Raw genomic sequence first — 21,588 nt, 5'->3', positions numbered from 1 at the left:
GCTACCTTTGTCGTGTCCTCTTTAATATCCGATTTTCTAGCTCCGGCTGGTGTGGCTCAGTGGACTGAGCACTGGACTGCGAAGCAAAGGGTCTCCGGTTTGATTGCCAGGCAGGGCACATGCCTGGGTTGGGGGCCAGGTCCCCAGCAGGGGGCGTGTGAGAAGCAACCACACATTGATGTTTCTCTCCCTCTCTCTCTCCCTCCCTTCCCCTTTCTCTAAAAATAAATAAAGTCTTTTTTAAAAACCTGATTTTCTCACTAGTTTGTGAGCTCCAGGAGGACCGTGACGCTGGGCGCTGTGTATGCAGCTGTGTCCTCAGACCCTTCGGGCCCGTTTTAAACAGAAGCCCCTTCCTCAGACACTGCCGCCTGGTCGGCCGTCTTCCTCGTGCACCCACAGGCGTGGGAACGCAAAGTGGGAGCAGCGCCCCCTGAGTTCCTGTGGTGCACAGCCTGCCTGCCGCTGGCTTGGCGCACTATTTTTGTCAACGGACTCTAGTTGTAATTCAAATGCTTCAGTATGTAAATGACATACTTTAAATAACAAACCCTGTGTCTGCCTGGGGCCGAGGGGAACCCAACCTCTGGCACCCAGGGAAGAAAACCGGGTGGGTGACAGATAACCCTAAGAGAGGCTGTTTAGAAAGGCAAGACCCAGAAATGGGTCAGGGCTCGATGCTGTGCAAATGAGTGACTGTTTATTTAGCGACTTCTCTCCACGCTGTGTGGCGGCACAGTGGGAAACCTCACTCATTCGGGGATTTAGTTTCAACAGAACAACACAATTTATTTTTAAAAATAGCTTTCCATTCTTAAAGTGAACCGGTTTCCACTGAGCCGAGGCCGGCCCGGGGTTGGGCGTGATTGGCATGCTTGGCACCGTGGGGGCAGGAAGGGGGAGGGCAGTGAGCTCCGTCTGCATCTCCAATGAGCTGGAGTCGCCGGAGCTGGCCCAGCCTCCCCAGCTTGTATCTGGGCTCTGGGGGGAGCAGGGGGGAGCCCTGGTGCCCTGTCTGGTGGGGGGCGGTGGCAGTCAAGGATGTGTATGGTGGGGGTCGAAGATGGAGAGAGGTGGGTGGATCGGGGGAGTAACCTCTGCGGAACCTGGCTGCTCTGCTTTGCCCTTGCAGCCTGAAAGCAGCCATAGACGATGTGTAAGTGAACTTGACTCACAAACACAGGTGGCCGTCTGGTCGGATTTGATGGGAGGAGTGCTCAGACGATCTACTTCCTCTCCCGAGGTCCAACAGAGGGAAGGCTGGAGTGGGTAAGAACAAGCGGGTGGCACTTGGATCGGAATCCCGTCTCCCACGGAGAAGTCTGACCCTGGGCAGACTTCATGACCTCTGTGTGCCTCAGTTTCCTCATCCACAGAAGAGGGGTGATATCCACACACACCTACGCACGGGTTTATCTGAGGGGTGGACGCTCGGCAAGTGTGAACTGGAGCCCAGGGCAGTCTGAGTGCAAGCTGGAGCTCCTCCTCCCGAGGACTGGGATGGCTTGGTGCGTCCTTCCCTCACCCCCCCCTTCCCGCCTCCCCCCTTCACAGAGAAGCTCCTGTCAAGCCTTCGGGAGACCCCCCTTCACTGGCTCCCGACAGGCGGCAGGAAGGCAGGCAGGGGATCAGAGCTGAAGACTCACCACAGCCCCAGCTCCCTCTCCTCCCCCCGCCCCCACCCCACCCCTCGCAATATGTCAAAACCTGTATGTGCTTCTTCCGCTGAACCCTCCAGCTCGGCTCTAATTCCTCCTGGTGAGGCTGGGGGCGGTGGGGGGTGGGGGACTGGGGCGGGGCTTATACTAAATAAGTGTCAGGGGTCTTGCCTTCCAGGCCAGGGCTCTCCTCCCACACTACTCCCCACCAGGGCACCCCCACCCCCACCCCAGGACGGCGTTGCCTGACGCCTTTCCAGCATCGGGTCCTGCGTCAGGGGCAGCCCCTCCCCATGGGCAGCTGTGCCATTGTGCCATTGGCCGGGGACTGTGCTGGGGGTGACCCCCAGACAAGGGCTGACGGTGGGGGGGGGGGTGGTGATGTCAGAGGGGGTCCCATGCTGGCGGCGCCGTTTAGCAAGGGGAGGAAAGGAAACGTAAGGAATGAGTCACATTTCCGGAGGCTGGGCTACCGCGGCCCATATATTTCTGCCTAGAAGAGTATTTATGGAGCCGGGCACTCCCTCCCGCGGCCGGGCTGCCGTGCGCTCACAGAAGGGCGTTTTTTAAAAAAGAATTTTATTTATTTATGTTCAGAGAGGGACGGGAGGGAGGGAGAAAAAGAGAGACACACACACACACACACACACACACACACACACACATCAATGTGTGGTTGCTGGGGGCCATGGCCTGCAACCCAGGCATGTACCCTGACTGGGAATCGAACCTGCAACACTTTGGTTCGCAGCCTGCGCTCAATCCACTGAGCTACGCCAGCCAGGGCCACAGAAGGGCTTTTAAAGGAAGTGTCCGCCACCGGTCTGCAAAGCCGTGATGAACGGAGCCCCGAGAGCCCCGACTTCGGGGCACACTCTGCTGTTTGCGCTGGAGTGGCCGCCCTGGCTTGCGGGAGGCCGTGTGTCCCCAGGGCTACGGGGAGGAGGCTGGGTTTGCGGGGTTCACAGTGGCCACGGTGGGGTCCTTAGGAGCAGGTGGGGCACAGAGGGTATCCCCACCCCAGGGGGAGGTTACCTGGCACAAAGCGTCCTGCCAGTTTTCAGATACGATGACCCCGGGGGTCGCTTCTGACGGCCTCTCCAGTTTGCGAGTGAAGAGTGGAGGCACGGAGACGGGAAGTGCAATAAACAGTGTGCAGCCGCACAGCCCGAAAGGGATGGAACGAGAGCCTGAACCCAGAGCCGGGGACCGTCCTCGGTGTAAGGCCTTCCGCACGGCCCCGGGGGCCGCCTGGGACTCGGAAGGACCACAGCCCTGGGCCCCAGTCCCAGCCTCGCTGCTCACTGCTGGGTAAGCTCAGGACAGTCGCTTAACCACTGGCAGGTCACTGACCCCGTCCGGTGGGGCGGGGAGGGGAGGAGAGCCCGCCTCACCAGACACGTGACAGATTAGCACCAGGGGCTTCTCGGCGGCAGCGGGTTAATTCCCCCGGGCTGCCAAAACCAAGGGTCGCTAGCCAGCGTAAATAGAAATTTATCGTGGCCCAGTTCTGCAGGTCAGGGTCGGCGATCCGGGGGTCGGCAGGGTGGGCCCCCGTGCCGTGCCTCCTCCCCGCTCCTTGGCCATTCGCATCACCATCGCCTCCGCGAGCCGTGTCTGTCTTCTGTCTCTTTAAGGACCCGGGCCTTGGATCTCAGCTAATCCAGGATGATCTCATCTCCAGGTTTTTAATGTAATTACCTCTACGGACTTTTTCCGAATAAGTTCATATTCACAGGGTCCCAGTGGACATCTTTTGTGGCGGTTGCAGGGGGGGGCGGTCACCATTCAACCCACTACAGCCCATGAGAGGGCTCAGTCCTTACTAGGGCTCCAGCCCCCTCCCCCTGTGGCCCCCACTTCCGTTCCTGAAACCTCAGAGCTGAGTTCCGGCTCCTTCATCCTTCCTTCCCCAGGTCCCAGGAGCGGAGATAGCCCAGGTGCTGGCCCACCTTCAATTATTCCCCTACCGGCTCCCCTCTACTGATGGGCTGGGGTTTCGGCAGCCTGTCCTTGGGGGTGAGGTAATGGGCCAAGCGGGGGCTGCTCAGCTCTCAGGAAGCCACCCTCTTGAGCCCAAAATGTGGCTGGAGGGGTGGCTGTGGCACCTGCTGGCCGGGCTTCTGCCTGGGGTTTCCAGGGGGAGACACGGGCTCGGGGCCCCAGCTCAGGGCAGGGAGCTCAGGCGTGGGGCTTAAGGAGACCGGGGCTTGGGCGGGGAAGGCTGGGATGCCGAGAGTCCCGTGTCCTATCCCAGGCCTTTCCTCGCCCTGGGGGTGGCAGGTTGGAACAAGCTCAGATGGTAAATGACTTAAAGTCTTCCTATTTTAAAAATAAATGTTGTTGCTGCCGTGACAAAGGCAGACACACTCGGGATGGAACTCTGGGGAACTGGGGAAGAGAAGGAAGCAGAGGAGACGAGCCGGCTCCCAGGGACCGCCCTCCTTAACCATTTTTGGCAAACTTCATTTCAGTGTTTCTTTTTCCCTCTGCGTAAATTTCATTTCACAGAGTTAACACTGTTTGCACCGTCTGTGTCTGGCTCCCCCCGCCCCGCCCCCACTTACTTCTGCAGCTCGTGCGTGCTTTCCCACGTAAGGACAGGCTCCTTGTGAATGTAACTTCTATCGGCAGGATAATACCCCCTGCAGGGGCTGTGGCGTGATTTCCCCATCGATTCCCTCTCGCTCTTGTCTTGGTGGCTTCACGGCTGTGAGTGGCCAAAGCAGCCAGCCCGCCAGGCAGCAGCGATCCTGGGGAGGCTGGGCCCAAGGTCACCGGCCAGCTGGGCGGGGTCAAGGGCGGTGCCTCTGAAAGGCTGGCTGAGCCGCTTTGTCAACTGCGAGGCCGGGGTGTCCCGCAGGAGCTGCCGCGGCCCTGTCAGACACCCTCACCTCTGAGCAGCTTTATCTTCATCTCTGACAGGTCTGCAGCGGGCCTTGGCCTTGACACTTCCTCTTTATGTCTCTCGCTTTCGGAGCCTCTCTGTCAAGTAGCTAATGAACTGTAAATAGACACGCCAGCGCTGCAGGGGGCCCTGGAGGCCGTGCCTGTGCAAAGAAGCCTCGGGAAGGCAGAGAGTGCCCATGTGGCACCAGCTCCTCTCGGGGGCCAGACAGCGAGCGTTGTCTGCTCTTGCCTTCCCTGTGGGGGGGCACTGGAGGTGCTCCCCAGACAGCCTTGGCCCTCACGCCTGTGCTCGTTGCTTTGGGAGCTCAGAGAGTCCCTGCCCTACCTCCTTCCCGCTCCCCCCCACCCCCTCCAGCTCGCTGTCTCTTAAACTGGGTCGTGACTAGACTCACTAGGACAGCTTTTAGAAATGCAGATCCCCAGGTTCTCCATCCTAAAGAGTGGGACTCAGAGGGTTGGGGGGGAGGGTCCCCCTGATTAGATTATCAGGCTGCTTTGGGTTAGTCTGAGGACACCCCACAGCTCTGCTCAGTAACGTCCTTGAGCTTGGTGCTGCTAACAAGCCCCCACGGTCCCCCACTCCGGAGGGACAACTGTGCTCTTTCTTGAAGGTTACTGATCCGATCCAATTCCTTCGTTTTACGACCGGGTGAGCTGAGTCCAGAGAGAGAAGGGGACCGGTCCCAGGTCAGCAGGGCCGAGATGAACTGGAACAAGGTTCCCCCAGCCCACCCCCCGGCGCCTTCCCCTATTCATGGCCGTGTATCCCTGGGGCACCATGGCCCCCAGACCTGGCTGGGCGGTGTTTTAGCCGACTCCCCTGTCCCCTTGCAAATCATCCGAGGCCAAACTGATACAATCCTGCAGTTTCCACAGGCCGTTGGGTCTCGCCAAGCCCTGCGGCGGCTTTAGTCTCTAGCTGGTTCTGCAAGGAGGAGAAAAAGGCAAATGCTGACCACTCTGCCGGTAGAGGGGGAAGAGGATAGGGGCCCCTCTCCTCCGGGGTCTTTTCCGTGTTGCAAAATCCCTGATCTCGTCCTAGCTCCGCCTGCAGGGACTGGAGAGAGAAGGGCTCCCACACCCTGGCGCCGATGGGCCAGCGCCATCCGGGTTGTCCCAAGCACCAGGACCAGGTTCCCCGGGGGAGGTGGCGACGCCGAGGGACACCCCCCTGGTGAAGGGGGGGTGCATGGCTCTTCTCCTGGCCCGTGGGAAGGGACAGGCGGTGGGGGCTGGGCTCAGAGGGGGCCCGAGCCCTTTACAGAACGTGTGTGACTGTCATTTGGGCAAAGGGGCCGCCAGCCGGGGGCCGGCACGTCCCTTCTGGCCCAGAGCCCCCACCAACCAAGGTGTGAAAGGGGCCCACCGAGGGGGTCGTGGCAGCAGAAGGAGCCGAGCGCCTGCAATGAAATGCGGATGAGCCTTTTCACCCCCATGAATCGGTAGCGGGGCCCGTGGGTGTCGCTGGCTGGGGGCCCTGGAGTTTGTCTCAGCTGGCAATGGCCATTGTTGGCGACACTGGCTCCCTTACCTCTGGTCTGTCACTTTTTAAGGTTCCTGGGGAGGGCTGGGGGGGGCGGGTAAAGAGGGGGCCTGGAGAGAGCCGGATCCCTGGAGAACCGGCCCAGGGGACCGAGTGAGGTCTGCCCTGAGGCGGGGCGGGGGGCCCCTGGTGTCAAACCGGGGCCACCACCGTTCTCAGCTCCGCAAGGGCAGGGACAGCGCCTGCCTCGGGTGCCTGCCCCGCACCGCCCAGCGCAGTGCCCAGAATGCGGGCTCAGCTAGAACTCGGTAAGAGGATAGATGGACGAGGAAGCTCCAGGTCCAGTCCCTTCGGAAACTAACTCTCTGCCCGGGGACCCACGAGGAGCACGGTCTAACTTACTCTACGCTCTTGCGTTAGTGGGAGACTGGTTTATTCATTCGACCTACATACATTGAGCACCTACTATGTGCCAGACGAACTCCGGTGGTCAATACACTCATCCCCCAGCGCCGGAAGGTGGCTGACCTCAGGAAATGGTTCAGAGGCAATTTCTTGGACCAAAAATGTAAGGGGAGTGGTGGTGTGGCGGTCAGGGCGGAGGCGAGGCTGGTGGGGGGGAGAGCTCTGGCTGAAGGGCGGGGCGGGCAGGCCTGATCGCAGCGACTCATTCCAAGTTGCGCTGGGAGTTAGGGGCGGGGCCAGCGTCCCGGCTGTGGACGGAGATTAAAAGCGTCACCACCGGGCTGTCTCCCCATGTTCTAGGCCTTGTACTGTGAACAGCCGGAGCCGAGAGAAGCTGAACCTTCTCCCTCCTGCATCGCTCCCCAACCCCCAACTCCGATTTGCTGCAGTCCCTGGGGGTCAGTGTTGGGGTGATATAGGATAGATGCCACGTTGGCAAGGCTGCCGCTGCCGCCAGGAAGAAGAGAGATGCTGGCCCCTGAGGGTCCTTATCGCACTAATTGGTGTGTGGGGGGGTGACAAAGATTGCTCTGCAGTGGCCCAGCTGTCCCCACCCCTGCTGGATAAAGAGGGTCCGGCATTGGCTGTTGGTCTCTTCCTCCCCTCGGCCCCCACGCACCTCCAGGGAGGGAAGGCCCTGGTGTTATCCGCCGGCCCCTTTGGCTTTTGGAGGTAGAATGAGGGAGAATACGGGGAGTAGCTGGAAAATCTGGAGCTTGGGAGGGGAGCCGGTGCCAGGGGGATTTGGGAGGAAGACAAGGAAGGTAAATGGGAGAGGCAAGCGCACTGGGAGGTTCTTCTGACCACGTGCCCCCTTCAGGAGGCTTGAGAGACACCACTGAAGAATTTGAAATAGTTTAAAATAACTTCTTCGTTGCTAGGCCGGGTGGCTTTCATCATGGGGATGCTGACCGTTCGGATGACGGTTTAGCAGGGCGACAGCTCATCAGAACAAAAACAATGCTCAACAGGGACTGAGTATCATCACGTACGAGTAAAAATGATCAAGTATCTCCCGTTTCATTTAATAACACTCTGCTGCCTTTTCCCTCTTTTCTGTCGTGAGCTTTGACCTCCGCCGGCCTGCTCTCCTCCCCCATCGTGCCGGCTAATAGAATTCCGATACCGAGTCTTGAAGCCGCGAGCCCTTCCGACTGCTGGGGAAAGACATCTCCGCGAGATAAGATGTAAGAAACCGGCTCCCACTTTCCCTGCAGCTATAGGAGAGCAGATTCTAGCCTGTGCCAACAATCCATTCCTGCAAATGCTATTTCTAACGGAAGCGTTTTATTGCTTTTATTTATTACTTTTTTCATCCTTGTCCCAAGATATGTTTATCGACTTTAGAGAGAGAGAGAGAGAGAGAGAGAGAGAGGGGAACATGGAGGTGAGAGAGAAACACCCATCACTTGCCTCCTGTACGCGCCCCAACCAGGGATCGAACCTGCAACCTAGAGCGTGTGCCCTGGCCCGGAAATGGAACCCACAGTCTCTGGGAATATGGGACAGTGTCCCAACCAGCTGAGCCACCAGGCCAGGGCACACACACCGCAAGCTCCCGGTGACTCAAAACTGTTCCACGGGCTCTTCAGCTGGTCCAGACTCCTCTGATGTGAGCACAGAGATGGAGTCTCGGCATCTGCAACATGGCCTCCGCTGTGCCCAGGCTTCTCTCTGTGCAGCCCGTGGAACAACCAGAAATGACAAGAAGCTCTCAGGCTGGGCCGTTCACAGGTACAGAGAAGCCGTAATTTCCATAACAAACACAGGCACACACCGGGCGGTCACAGACGCCTCCACAGGGCTGCAAGGGGAACGCCTGCTGAACCAGGACTAGCCAATAAAACCCAGAGTGTCTTCCTCTCCTTCCCCACGCTAATGAGCTGAACAGACTCCAATTATGAGCCCAGTGCAAGGGCCTGGCCATGATGGAACTTGTCAGTGGCCTTGAAGCTGAACTAGCGGTACATCCTGAGAGGCTGCGTGAAACACGGGCGTCTTCGTAGTCCTGGCACCACTCCCGGTGAGGACAGAGAGGATGCAGGAGAACCAGGGCCCGGCAGGGGCTGGAAGGGGCTGGGAGGTGGGGAAGGGGATGGCTGGAGGGGGAGGAGAGTGAGGCCTTGCAGAATGTGTTGCTTCTGTAAGATTTAGGGTAACAGGAGCTAAAGCCCCCTCTGGCTCAGTTTGTAACTGAATAGTCCTTGTGACCTCGGGGTCTCAGTTTCCTCATCCTGAAAAATGGGCACAATGACACAGGCTTTCCCTACTTTTTGGGGGCTTTGGGAGGTCCTGAGGAGATATAAAAGGAACGTGGGAAATGCGGGTCCCAGGCCCATTTACAGATTTACGCGCTGCTGGAGCTGGAGGGTGACAGGGTTCAGGCACACCTGCTCCTTTCCGGCCGGGAAGACTGAGTCCCAGGGAGCGAGCGGCAGGGATTGCATGACATCCTCGAGTGAGCTGGTGAACGAGACGAGACCAAGTGCCAGGGGCCCTGATGCGTGAACGAGGGACCCTTGCTTCTCCCTCCTCATTCCTTTGCCCCCTTCCTGGAAGTCAGGCCCATCCCTGAGGCAGCAGCGGCTGCTGAGCCTGGCTGGGTGGGGTGTGGGCCCGCACACCGTACAGCTGTGCGCTCCCTGGGTGCCCTGGCTGCCTGGGGAGGGGTGTCCCTGATGTAGCAGCAGCGCTTTGAAGGCCGCGTGTACCGATGCTTTTGTTCGCTGCGTAAATGGCAGTGCGCGGTCTCCCCCACCGGCATCCCACCCGCACGAGCCCGTCTCTCCCATGGGCTGCGATGAGGCTTGTGTCTCAGACGATAAGCCTTGCGGAGTGGATTAAACATCCTGCGTGCCCTTCGTCCCCAAGTGGTAGCCCATACACTGGAAGAGTTTGGGAAGAACTGGCCTAAAAAAGGCAACACGTTCTGTTTCTAGATGAGCCAGATGCCTCTGGAGCCACCACTCATTTATTCTTTCAGCGGTAAAGAAGCCACAAGACGTGACCCTGTGCACGCAGGAGCGAACAGCTCATAATATCTCACCAATGCATGCTGCTGGCCCCAAGAGGGTCCGCAGGAAAGGAGCACGGTGCCTGGGAGGAATGCACCCTTGGCTCGGGAGAGAGAACTGCGTGTGCTGGGAGGTGAGGAGGGGTTATCATCGCCGCAGTCTCGGTGCACCGGTGCAACAGTCCAACTTGGCCTCTCCGCTTCCCCTCCTACCTCTCCAGTCCACATAGCAGCTAAGAACGCAGGTTGTTTCATTTTATTTCATTTTTAAAATCCTCGCCCAAGGAAATGTTTATTGATTTTAGAAATAGAGGGAGGGACAGGGAGAGAGAGAGAGATCAATGTGAGAGAGAAACATTGATCGGTTGCCTCCCATACATGCCCCAGCTGGGGATCAAACCCGTAACCTAGGTAGGTGCCCTGACTAGGAACTTTCTAGTGCATGGGATGACCGACACTGTAGTCAGCTGAGCCGCCAGGCCGGGGCAGAAGAGCAGGTTGTTTTGTGCATGAATCAGATGATGTTCCTCCCATGCTTGAGATCCAACTCCTGGTACAGCCTGCAGGGCCCTCGTGATCGGGCCTCTGCTTACCTCTCCAGCTTTACCTCCTCCCTGTCTGCCCCTCAAGCACTCTGCTTCGGGCCTGGCCTCCCCTTCTGTCCCGTGAACATGCCACGTTTGTTTCCAACCTTTGCCGCGGCTGCACCCTTTTCCCGGAATGAATTTCTGCCAGATCTTCCCAAGTCTGGCTCCTCCTCACTGTTCAAGTCTCAGCTCAGACACCACCGTCCAGAGCTCCCTGCCCCGATGGCCCTAGCAACAGCCGGTCTCACCCAGTCACCGTCCAGCCTTTTACTCCCTTTATTTCCTTCATAGAACCTACAACAAGTGGAAACTTTGTCCTAATTATTGATATGCTTATTTACTCCCTGTATTTCCCTCCCCCTAGAATGTAGGGCATGTATTTGGCTCATCACTGCATTTCCAGGGCTTAGCACAAGCCCTGGCACAAGATTGGTTTTCAATAAATATTGGTTGAATGAATGAGGTCATTGATGGTGCACATATTTTAAAGGAAAGATTTCTAAATAAGGTCCCCCCCCGCTTTTTTCTCTCAGGGAGGAAGGTATTCTTGCACTTAAGTTTCAAAGGGAAAGTAAGCAGGGTCCCAGGGGTTCCGATTTTCTGCCCATGTCCTTCACTGACAACGCTAAATGTGAGAAGCTCCATTCACCCGGGCATCGCCCCCCGCCCCCCACCCCGCTACCCCTCACCATGCGCGAGTCCCCGGGAGACACCTGGATTAGAGGAAGAAGGGGGAGGTGAAAGCAAGGTACATGCTGGCTGTTTTCCAAACCAATCTTCTCATCGCACATACGTTTTTAACGCCGTCGGAATTTAATTTGTTACAGAAAGCTGGAAACAGGGACGTTGTGGGTAAATAGCGAACCCCAGACGGGAAGAGAACTTTCCACACACCCGTTTCACCAACCCGTCTGTTTCCGCCCCCATTTAGCGCGCGAGCCGCGGCCAGGGCACCTCTGTCCGAGGTGCTGAAACAGCGTCCCGGAGCTGCCTGGCGGCGCGAGGTCACCGTGCCCTGCCGCAGCTGCATCGCACTGAAGTGACAGCTGCTGAAAATCACACGCCAGGACCAGAATCCGATTCTCGCTTGGCATTCCTGGAGGCTGTTTAGGAGAGGCTGCCACCGCCATCCTATTCTGCTCCAGGGAGAGCGGCCGGGCTGCGGGATGACGAGACCCTTTGGCAGCTCCGAGGAGCGTGTCCAGCCGCAGGCGTTGTGAATCACACCCGTAATGCCACGAGCAAGGGCAGAGATGCCACAGACCGAGATTCACGGGCTGCACTCGCCGTGACACCTGTCAGTCCGGCCTCAGACCGATGGCCTGCCACGGTGCCTCCGCCTGGAGACTCCCCTCCTCAGGATCCTCATTTGCAAAACAGGCAGACGCCTTTCTGCTTCTCCCACGGTGGAAAAGGACGTGCCCACTCTGGGAATCTCGTGGCCCTCGAGAAGCAGTGACTGACAGGTGGTGATTTAAATTCCGGAGGGATGGGCTGACCGCTGAAAAATGTTTGTTAAAATTTTTGAGGCACAACTTCCATAAAGTACACAAATCTTAAATATAGAGCTTAAAGTGCATGCATGTGTGTGTGTGTGTGTGTGTGTGTGTGTGTGTAGCCACCACCCGGATAAAAATACGTAACGTTTTCAGCACCATCCCCATGTGCCACCGCTCCCCAAGGGCCACCACTGTTCTGACATCCGTCACCATGGATCGGTTTTTCTTGTTCTTAAATTTCACATACATGAGATCATTGAGTATGAACTCTTCTGAGTCCAACTTCTTTCCTTCGACATTATGTTCGAAGGAAACATAATGAGGTTCATTCGTGTTGCTGCATAGCATTAGTTTCTTCTTTTTTTTTTATTGCTTTATAATACTCGCTTGTGTGAAAGATTGCTGTTTATTGATCCATTTTACTGTTGATGGACATTTGGATTGTTTCCAGACTGAGGCTAATTTGAATAAAGCTGTGAGCATTCTTCTGCATCCCTTTTTGATGGATGAAGCACTTACTTATGTTGGGTGTGTACCCAGGAGTGGAATTGCTGGTCGTGGGGTACATATATTTCCAAAATGACTATATTAAGTGACAGTCATTTTTTTTTTTGGAAAGATTGAATCCTTCTTCCTGATTTTTTTCCTTATGTGCATTCTCTGACCAACGGAGAGGATAATTCTGGGGAAGGCTCTGTTTAATAATGTGGCTTCAGGTTTTCCTGGAACACTTTATGGGTCGATATTGATTAGATGACCACTCCCTAGTAATCTCTTCCTAGAAACCAGAGACGTTCTTCCCTCAGACCTTTCTTCTGTTTGGTCATCACCGTAACCGACTCCCACAGTGGAATCGGAATGAGATGCTTTGGAGCTTAGGGTGAATGACCTCCCCCCCCCCACCTCTCCACACCTTAGGTGGCAACATTCAAGAAGAGCTGGGGGCCACGGAGGAATCTTGGAAGCTCCACATACTCAAAGGAGACTTCAGAACCTGCCAGGAGCTTTATGCTCCACAGGCAGGACAGGGAAGGCAGCAGGGAAAAGAGCAAGCTTTGTTCTTCCCTTCTGCCTTTTCTCCAGGGTTTATGATATTCGGGAGCATTGTATCTACTGCTATTACCTTGAGATAACGTTAGGGTTCGAGTTTGACGTTACTGTAGACAGCCCAATAATCTGCAGGGCATACACGGAGCATTTTACAGGTTATCCTAAACGCGGATACATTTATTAGGAGACCCAGTACCCACAGTCCGCCTCATCCCCCTGGCTGGTCTCTCCGAACGCGGCATCATGAGATTTCCCCTTACACGTTTGCTCCTCTGTGAAACCTCTCTCTCTCTCTCTCTCTCTCTCTCTCTCTCTCTCTCTCTCCCTGTTCCTGCCCATACACTCTCCTTTTTAAGTATGAAATCTCTACCATGCTCCTCACTCCTTTCCTCTGGACCCCTCTTTCTCCCTCTCTCTTCCTCCTTCCACTTTTACTTATCTGGCATATTCTTTGCAGGAAAAAACAATCTCTGGATTCAGACCAGCCAAAATGGCTAGTGTAGAATGCAATGATGCTCCAATGTTCTGTTGAGATGAAGCTACAGGTTCCTATGGCCCCATTAGAGAGAGCCACAGAGAGGGCAATGGTTCGTACTTCCTGCAACGAGACCGGTCAGAGCTGAGCCAGCGAGGCCCAGAGACCTTCCGCCTACTGGAGTGGGGGAGCTCTGAGCTGGGGTGAAGGTGGAAGGACTCAGAACTCAGGGTGGGGAGGGGGGAGGACAGAACAAACACATGTGTGGGGTACACATATTGGCTTGGGTTTCCTCGGCCTGGAGAGTTGGGGGGCAGGTAGTCACGGCGAGGTGGGAGAGGGGGAAGTGTTCGGCCCGGCACCCCGGGAAGGGTCACACAGATCCTTGGCGTACACCTTCAGGGAGTCCCCACAGGATCGAGATCCAGAGCACTGCTTGTCCCCAGGTTATTTAACTTCCCCATCAGCCACCAAGGCCCCTGCAGGTCACACAGAAGGGGTCTCCAGATCTGCCGCAGCTGCGGGATTCTCCCCCGGCCCCTCCCTCCCCCGCAGCCCGAAGATGGTCGCTGTCAGCACTTTCTCTCTGTACGCACATCAACAGGGCCCTTGGATATGACCTCAAGTTCAATTATGGCTTCAATTATGGAATAAAGAAGCAGTTATCGCACACCTATCCCTCACCACAAACGCTGTCTGGGGGCCGGCAGGGACTGGACCTGGGGGAAATCATTAGGGCACTAATTTGAAATCAATTTAAAGTGCATTTGCTTAATGATATGAGCATTGTGAGTTATCTATACATTGTTAATTTAGTTGAGTGTCACACTAGAATTTCATTTTATAAATTGCATTTTTTTTTGGGTCGGCTTTCCCTCTTTTTCTGAAACGAAGGTTGATAATCCCGCCTTCTGGGATTCAGCCCATCAGAGGGGGTCACAGGCACTCACACTCACGCTCCCGGAGCCCCGACGCTACTTAGTGAACAAGCCTGGTTAGTGACAGTGGCCCCGTGACCCCTGTTCCCCGAGCCTGACAGCTGGAAATCCTCAGTCACTCTGAAGTCTCTGGTGTCCGAGACAGTCGGGGCAGGAAACAGGTGCTGCAAGGAGCTTGCATGTCTACGACCCACCTGTGCATCGTGCATCTGTGACAATTTGGGGAGGAGGGCAGAGCACAGTTGTCCCCCTGGGAGAGCTGACCTGCTTCTGAGCTAGTTCTGCCTGGCTCGGAGGGGGAGGCGGCCATGCCCCTTCTCCGTGGGTCACTGCCTTCGACTGGACCAGGAGACAGGAGCAAGTGCTTGGGAAGAAGCCTGCCGTGAAGAGTGAGCTTGGCCTTTGAGTGGCCTTTATGTTCTCCACAGCGGCTGCCACAAGAATGAGGCTGTTGGCTTAAGTGGCAGCTTTTTCGCTGTGCACTGGGCACCTTCAAGGACTGGCACTGGGTGAGCCCCCGCAGGCAGGCAGGCAGGTGGGCTGGGTTCTGCACCGAAGCAGTGGAATGCACTAGACTCTTCCTGGACTCCTGCTCCATGCCCAGCACTGGGGCGCAGTGAATGACGGACCATCCCTGGCATTTATGCAGCCCTCACCTTGTGTCACGCTCTGTCCTAAGGGCTTTGCCATTGTTGCCTTGTTGACTCCTCACGGGAACTCTGAGTTGCACCCAACCACTGGCCCCAGTCAACAGATGGAGTAATTCAGCGCTGTTGGTTGTTTGTAAAACTAGCAGCAATTATTCTCGCTGTATCCCCACCGTTCTGCAATGTGACTTTGCAGCCCCTCCCCCCTGGGGTCGTATGTAGTCTATTTCCCACCGTCCGAATCTGGGCTGCCCCGCACGGACTCTGCCGGGAGGATGCAGGAGAGGTGACGGCGTGATGGTTTTGACCCGAGGCTTCGGGAGGTGTCACCATTTCCTAGGGCAGGTCCGCACAGCACACCCCACCCCAGCTGGGGGCTTAGACCAGAGACATCCATCATCTCACGGTTCTGGAAGCTAGAATTCCAAGGCCAAGGTGCCAGCCTCTGAACCCCGCAGGGGAGGGCCCTTCCTCGCCTCTTGCAGCTTCTGCTGGCGTGCCCGCACGCTTGGGCGTTCCCGTTGGCTGGAGGGCGTGGTGCTCTAATCCTCTGTTTTCACAGCGTCTGTGTGCATGTGTGTGTCTGTGTCCAAATCTCTCCTTTCTACAAGGATGCCAGTTGTGTTGGTTTTCTAGGGCGACCATAACAAGGTACCACCGAGTGGCTTAAACAACCCAAATGTATCTTCTCACAGTTTGGGAGGCTGGAAGTCCAAGGTCAAGGTGCTGGCGGGTGGGTTCCTCCTGAGGCGTCTCTCCCTGGCTCGTAGAGGGCCACCCTCTCGCTGCCGCTGCACCTGGCCGCCCCTCTGTGTGTGCACACCCCCGGTGTCCTCTGCGCGTCCCAACCTCCTCCGCTTGTCAGGACAAGAGTCAAGTTTGGTTAGGACCCACCCGACTAGCCTCATTTTAACCCAATCCCCTCTTCAAAGACTCTGTTTTCAAATAAGGCCACCTTCTGAGGTACTGGGGTGAGGGCTTCCACTTACGAATTTGGGGGGGGGCACATGATTCAGACCACAAAAGGAGGCCTCGTGCACCCCACTCATTCTCCAGAAGCCCGGACACGGCCTGTGAGTGACACATGGCCCTGTGACCCCGTTCCCGCAGTCTGACAGCCAGCTGAGCCCCTGAAGCAAAACCACGCAGCTAACTCCCGGCTGACTGCAGACACGCGGGCGAGCCCTCTAGCACCAGAAGAACCATCCAGAAGAGCTCCACTTAATTTGATTAGCTCGCAGAGTCACGAGCTGAACAAACGGTTGTTTGAAGCCACTTGCTGTTCGAGATGATCCGACAGGCAGCAGTGAGCAGCAGCTGGTGGACTGAGGCTTGGGCCCGGTGTCGTGTGGCCTGCACGAGGTCACGGAGCAGCCTGCTGGTGTGGTCGCCGCACTGTGGGGAAAGGATGCGTCTGTCCCCGAGTATCAGGCTTGTCAGAGTCTCCCTGGGACGCGGGCCCCAGAGCCTCTGAGTGGGACGTCTGGAACTCAGCGGTGCAGGGGACACCCTGGGAGGAGGCCTGCCTCCGCTTCCCCATTTGCCGAGAGGCCCCGGGGACGGCACTTCACCGCTGTAAGGTTTTCCCGTCTGCAAGATGGGCTGGCGATAAGCCTGGCTTACAGAGTGGAGAGGCATCGGTGAGATTCCGAATGTGCCAGCCCCTTGTGAATGGCATAGTGCTGTCCCCGTCTGAGGGAGGAGGCTTTTTTTCTTTTTTTTAAAGATTTTATTTATTTATTTTTAGAGAGGGAAGGGAGGGAGAAAGAGAGAGAAGGAGAAACATCAATGTGTGGTTGCTGGGGGTCATGGCCTGCAACCCAGGCATGTACCCTGACTGGGAATCGAACCTGCGACACTTTGGTTCGCAGCCCACACTCAATCCACTGAGCTATGACAGCTACGGCAAGGCTTTCTTTTTTTAATTGTAGTAATGTCATCGATGGCCTCTGTCCCCTCGGGTGCTACTTGCACCCCTGAGGAGCTCCAGGTCATTGCTCCAGAGTGAGCAACAGAGCAGTGGACAATGACCTTGGAGTCGGCCAGCCTGGGCCGGAAGCCCACCGCTGGGGGCAAATGGGAGAGTCATCTCCGCCTCTGCAGCCTGGGGCACACCCGCCTTCTAGGAAGGGTGTGGGATGAAGCCCTGCCGTGGGTGCTGAGGAGGCCTTTGCCAGGGACTCCGCGACATCTCCGCTTCCTTCCCTCCCCCGCCTGCCTGCGGAGTTCTGCTCCTTCGCGCCAGGCAAGACAGATCTGTCCCGAAGGCTCTCCGGCAGGCAGAGCAGAGCAGAGAGACAGGGGACAGCCCGGTCAGAAGCCTTCTCTCCCCACGCAAGCCAGACAAGTGCAGGCAGCAGGTCCCTTGGGTCGGTTTGCACAGAACAAAGGCTCCCTTGATCTCCCGCTGATGATCCGGAGTCCCTGTGAGAAGAGACGGGGAGGAGGCTGGCGGCCAGGAAGGGCTACAGGGCTGTCAGACGGCTAAGTCCTCCTCCTGCAGTGGATCAAGGGGAGGGCATCGCGCTACCCCGGTTCCGATGAGATGCTTCCCATTTTACAGGTAGACAGGTGGAGGCTCGAAGGGATAGGGAACTCATTCAGTACGTAGATATTCACCGCGAGCATCCTGTATGCCAGGAACTGGGACACCCAGTCTTTGCCTTCACGGAGCGTGCGCTAGTGGGGAGACAGAGGCAAGCAGGAGGTCGCTGCAAATACAGGCACAGGTAGGAACAAGTGCCGTGGACTCACATCCCGGGACAACTGACCCAGACTTGGGGCACCAGGGAAGGCTTCCTGGAGGAAGCTGAGTGCTGAGGCCTGGGGAGGAGTATGAAGGTGCAGTAGGAAGAGGAGGAGCGTTCCAGGCAGGGAGACCAGCCCGTGCCGAGGTCCGGAGTGGAGCCACAGCTCTGCCCTTACCAGCAACTTTCCAGAAGTTTGGTCTGGCCGAGGCCTGAGGTGCCAGGTGAGGAGGCAGGAGCATGAGACAAAAACAGGGAAATCATCAGAGGTCCCAAAAAGCCTCAAAAGACACATGGAGGGCCTTCACCTTTACTATGAAGTAATAAAGGAGGCTGTAGCCAGCTACTGCTGCAATAGTGCTATATAACTAATCTCCCCAACCTCAGTGGCTTAAAACAACGATCATTATATTGATGCGAGCTGGGAGTCAGGTGATCTATGCTGTGTAGGACCAGCTGCGCTTGGCCCAAGTCTGTTGACGTGTCTCTCAACCTCCGGGGAACAAGTGGGTTCCCTGGGGGGTGTTCTTCCCAGGGGTTCTGGGGAGACCAGTAGCTCAAAAGGCAACTGCCTTCCAGGACCGTTCCTGCTTCACTCTTGCCAACACCTCAATGGAAAAAGAAAACATTCCACCCACCGTCAGAGAGAAACTAATCAAGGAGAGCGTGGTTCCTTATTTATTCAAGTGCTTTGCAACTCCAAGCACATAAATGCTATCCTGAGTTGGGAGAAGTCTATTTTATTACGATGATAATGGCTATGATGATGGCTTCACAGGCATCTCTACGGCCGAGCCCTCAACATACATTACCTCATTTAAAACACAACCAGGCGTGATGAATGTTATTATGCTATTTCGTGGGTGAGCAAACAGGTTAAGACAGAGCAAAGGATCTGCCCATATTGCAGATAATGGGAGCAGAATGAGGCTGCGAACCCCGGTTTCTCTGACTCCGCATCAGCATAACCCCACAGCCCAGCTCCAGGCTCTTCCTGTCGCCCCGGGCTGCCCTCCTGGGCCAAGCTTTCCCTCTGCCAGCTCAGCCACAAGGAGGGAGGACGCGGCATCAGTAAGGCGACGCCACACTCCTGATCGCTAAAAGGGTTGGCAGGCGGGCTGGCTACAGTGTGGACCATGTCCTTGTCCGTCCCTGTCTGTGAGCAGAGCAGGCGGAGGGCAGCTCCTGGCGACGCCTGGCTCCCAGAATTTCCGCTGACATTTGCGGATGCCTTGTTGGAGCGAGGTGCGCCCCTCCCCTCCTCCTGCAGGGGTTTGGGGCCAGGTCTCGAAGGCCACGTGAAATAGCTGGGGGTTTAGCCTGTGAGATAGGAATACAATGAAGCCTTTTGAGAGGCTGTGTGAAGAGGGTGGGTGGGGAGGTGCTGTGTAGTTGGGACTCCTGATTTAAAGTGAAAGAGAACCTTGTTCAAAGTGGCTTAAGGAAAAAAGGAATGGATTGGTTTAAGAAAAAAAACTTGGGTGTGTCAGCGTCAGGCATGGCTGGATCCAGGGGCTTAAGTGATGTCATCAGAAATTCGTCTTTCATCCTTGGCTCTGCTTTCCTCTGCTGGCCTCATTCCGAGGCAGGCTCCAGGCTTTTCTCCCACAGCCTAGAAATATTGCTCATCTTTCCCAATAATTTCAGCGAGTCCCTGGGAAGACACTCGTTGGACTGATTTGGTCAAGTGACTACCCCTCAACCAATCACTGTGGCCAGGAAGATGGGATGCACTGATTGGTCAGGACTAGGTCACATGGTTACTCATGATGGAGGCGTTGGGTGTGGTGGGGTGGATTCTACTTCTTGTGCACCCCGAAGTCTGGGTTGGGGTAGGATCCTCAAAGTAAAATCAAGGTACAGTGACCAGAAGAGAGAAGAACAGGCTTCACTGGGGGACAGATTAGAGGTGGGGACACCAAAAGGGAGGCTCCCTTTGAACTCCTTTCCGGAAGGCGTGGTGTGTGGGCCTGAGCGCCCCCTTGTGGCGACGAGGCGCCCTCCACCTGCTGTTGCGTCCTGGTTCTACCGCGGAGACTGCAGACCTAGTCCTTAAAGCAGGTCGGGCAGCCTTGAAGGGCAGGGCTGGGCAAAGACGCCAGGCCCTGTGCCAGCCTGGGACCCCCAGGCTGTGTGTGGACAGCGGTGTCTGGAACCCCCACCCCTCCTGCCGCTGCTGGCCTCATATTTTAAGTCTGTTTGGAGTGGCCAGCACTTCACAGGACTCTGCTGAACCTCGAGTACCCAGGGCAACAGCATTTAACCTGCTGGAGCAGGTGTGGAGGCCGCTCTGCACCCCTCCCCGGAGGCCCCGAGAGGAAAAGGAGGCTCGGTTCTTCCTGGGCAACTCTCTCTGCGGCGACGGGGTGACCGAGGCTGGTCTGAGAATCTTGTGCAGTGGGCCACTCCACGAGCTTTGTCTGTCGCTCTCGATTTACTTCGTGGGGTGGGTGTGTGACTCTTGAGTCCTGCAGGTAGGAGGGCCAAGCCCCTGAGGCGGCCAGAGGCTCCGTCCTGGCCCAGTCAGGTGCCCCTTTCCTGGTCCACCCTCCCCAGGAAGGCTCCAGCCTTGTCCCCTGTCACATACGATGCACCCCTTCTTTTCTGTCGGAACATCACGTTGCAGTTTTGTTTGGCTTGGGAAGGCCCCCTGTGCCACATGGGGTCCATTCCCCAGGGGCAAGGGAACCTGTCCTCATCCTCAGCACAGAAGCCACTTCCCCAGCGACCCTTCTGCCAGCCAGGCCACGTGGCTTTGTGGCCTTACCCCCCACATTTCTCCCTCGCAGCCCTCTGCTTGGTGGGTATATATTTGGGGGACTCTGTTATTATTTTTCCCACTTTGACTCCAAGGTCCCTGAGGTCAGGGTCTGGGACTGTTTTTGTATTCCCTAGTATCCCCGAGGACTGGAACAGTGCCTGGCACATAGTAGGTGCTCAGTAAATCATTGTTGCACAACCAAATGAATGGCCAGCAGTGCCACTGGGCACTCTCCTGCTTCTAGGATGTGGACAGTGGTGAGAACAGGAGAGACTCACAGGAGGGTGGCCACTGGGGGCGGCTTGACTTTAGAATCAGATCCTGGCAGCACAGCCATGAAGGAGCCGGAGTCCCGGCCGCCATTTCGCCCCCTGGCCCGTTTTCCAGCGCATTAAGTCAATGCTTGGGGGTTCGATGAAGGGTGCCCAGGCAGGGCTGGAGCTAAGACTTGGATGCTGGACTCCCAACTCTAGGTGTTGGGGGAGGGGGGCACGCAGGGGGTGCCTGTGCTGAGGATGCACCCTGCCTGCCCAGCTGGTCAAATCACGCTGGATGACGGGCGGCTGTAGGGGAGAGCGAGTGCTCACTCAGAAGCCAGCAGCCCTGGGTGGCCACCCCAGCTCTGTCACTCACAAGCTGTGTGGCCTCAGGCCAGTTACTTCACATCTCTGGGCTGCAGTTTCCTTAGCAGTGAAATCGGATAAAAAACCCCTTCCCTTCTGAGGAATGCTGTGAGAATTCTGAGAATGCATGGCTAGGGCCTGGGACATGGTAGACACTCCGGAAAAGCTGGCATTTGATCTCTCCTGGTCTCTGAGGGACAGACGGTGAGAAGCAGGGGCCCAGGGCAACCACGCAGGTGACTCTCCTCTGCCTCTCCTCGACCCTCCCCCCGAATGCCCACACATCCCAGCAGACCCCAGAGTAGCTGCTGTGCCCGAGCTAATGAAGAACACCTCGTGAATGCACAACAGAAGCTCATTAAGACCAGGAGCTGTGCATCAGCGGCAAAGGAAGGTCAAGACTCTCTTTATGGGAGTTAATGCTTCTGGGACCCTGCGTGCAAGACGGAGGGGCGTTTATTTGTAGGCAGGTAGCAGACAGGTGTGTGGCCGAAGTTCCCCGGAGTTCCCAAACAGTCACGGCCCCGCTCTTCCCCCAGCCTTGCCTGGGCCCCTGCGCCTGGGAGGGGAGAGTTACCTGCTGGGAGCTGGACAGGGCCATCATTGCAGGGCCTAAGGGGCCAGGACAGGCCAGTTTTGAGGAGGAGAGAACGTTCTGAGGTTGAGAATGCCATCCACAGAGGGGGAGCCTGGCAGGCAGGCGGGGTGGGGCGGGAGCCCTGGGCCCCAGTC

General features: G+C 56.7%; 1 long non-coding RNA gene across 1 annotated transcript; it reads left to right on the top strand.

Annotated features, from left to right (window-relative positions):
• Window positions 1–6,798: 6,798 nt before the first annotated feature.
• LOC123831562 lies at window positions 6,799–12,087 on the top strand. Its single transcript, XR_006787931.1, has 3 exons — window positions 6,799–7,703; window positions 9,456–9,663; window positions 11,048–12,087. It is a non-coding gene; the product is annotated as an uncharacterized LOC123831562 (long non-coding RNA).
• The last annotated feature ends 9,501 nt before the right edge of the window (window positions 12,088–21,588 follow it).

Source organism: Phyllostomus hastatus, unplaced genomic scaffold (assembly GCF_019186645.2).
Source record: "Phyllostomus hastatus isolate PE091 unplaced genomic scaffold, TTU_PhHast_1.1 phas_scaffold_182, whole genome shotgun sequence".
Lineage (NCBI taxonomy): Eukaryota > Metazoa > Chordata > Mammalia > Chiroptera > Phyllostomidae > Phyllostomus > Phyllostomus hastatus.
Note: the sequence above shows the minus strand (reverse complement) of the source record. Positions and strands in the feature narration are given on the sequence as shown.